The sequence below is a fragment of the Dreissena polymorpha genome, chromosome 2, assembly GCF_020536995.1.
Source record: "Dreissena polymorpha isolate Duluth1 chromosome 2, UMN_Dpol_1.0, whole genome shotgun sequence".
In the NCBI taxonomy this organism is placed as follows: Eukaryota; Metazoa; Mollusca; class Bivalvia; order Myida; family Dreissenidae; genus Dreissena; species Dreissena polymorpha.
The window spans coordinates 57,143,985-57,145,423 of NC_068356.1; positions in this window are offsets into that span (position 1 = coordinate 57,143,985).

A 1,439-nucleotide genomic window follows, 5' to 3' on the forward strand; every position below is an offset into this window, starting at 1 on the left:
GCCCCCAATATGGGCTGTCAGTTGTAGTGGAAGCCATTGTGTGAATACGTTTTGTCACTATGACCTTGACCTTTGACCTAATGTAAGATATCATCCGGAAACCATTGTACTCTTTCGAGTCACTGTGACCTTGACCTTTGACCTAGTGACCTGAAAATCAATAGGAGTCATCTGCCAGTCATGATCAATGTACCTATGAAGTTTCATGATCCTAGGCGTAAGCATTCTCGAGTTATCCGGAAACCATTTCGAGTCACTGTGACCTTGACCTTTGATCTTGCGACCTAACAAGCGCTGTCAGAGAACAGCCCGCACGACTATTTGAGTGCTTGACAGTATAACATAATCCATCATGGGGAAATTGTTCATATTCAATAATTTATTAGACGATCTTTCAAAAATAAAAAAAGGAAAAAAAAAATATAATTGGGGGGAGGGGGGGGTAGGGGGTGAGAGGGGGGTATAATGTGGGGTGTGGTAATTTATTTATTGTTTAAAAAAAATGGGGGGGGGAGTGGGGGGGTAGGGGGGGAGTGAGAGAGAGGTATAATGTGGGGTGTGGTAATTAATAAGATGTTTAAAAAAAAAATGGGGGGGGGAAAGGGGGGGGGGGGAGTGAGAGGGGGTTATAATGTGGGGTGTTGGTAATTCATTAGATGTTTGAAAAAAAAATTGAGGGGTGGGGGGTTAGGGGGTTGAGAGGGGGGTATAACTGTGGGGTGTGGTAATTTATTAGATGTTTTAAAAAACTTGTTTTTTTTTTTTTTTGGGGGGGGGGGGGTTAGGGGGGAGTGAGGGGGTTTAATGTGGGTGGGGTAATTTATTAGATGTTTTAAAAAAAATTGGGGGGGGGGGTAGGGGGGACTGAGAGGGGGGAGTATAATGTGGGGGTGGTAATTTATTAGATGTTTAAAAAATTATGGGGGGGTGGGGGGATAGGGTGGTGAGAGGGGGTATAATGTGGGGTGTGGTAATTTATTAGATGTTAGAAAAAAAAATTGGGGGGGGGGCGGTGGTAGGGGGGTAGGGGGGAGTGAGAGGGGTGTAATGTGGGGTGTGTGGTAATTTATTGGATGTTAAAAAAATTATTTGGGGGGGGGGTAGGGGGGGTGGGGGGTGAGAGGGGGTTATAATGTGGGGTGTGGTAATTTATTAGATGTTTTAAAATAAAAATTTGGGGGGGGGGGGGTGAGGTTTGGGGGGAATATAGGGGTTGGGGGTGATGTTGGTAAACAAGTATGCAAAATATAAAAGCAATATGTCAAGGGACAATGAAAAAAATAACAAATGATCACACAATGACATGAACAAATATCCTCTATTTATTAAACATGAAGTTTAAACTTATTGCATCCGTTTCCCCTTTATATAAGAAAGATATAATAGTGTTTTACCTCCCCTGTCCTGCTTATATTTATATTAATCAACAAAATTAAACA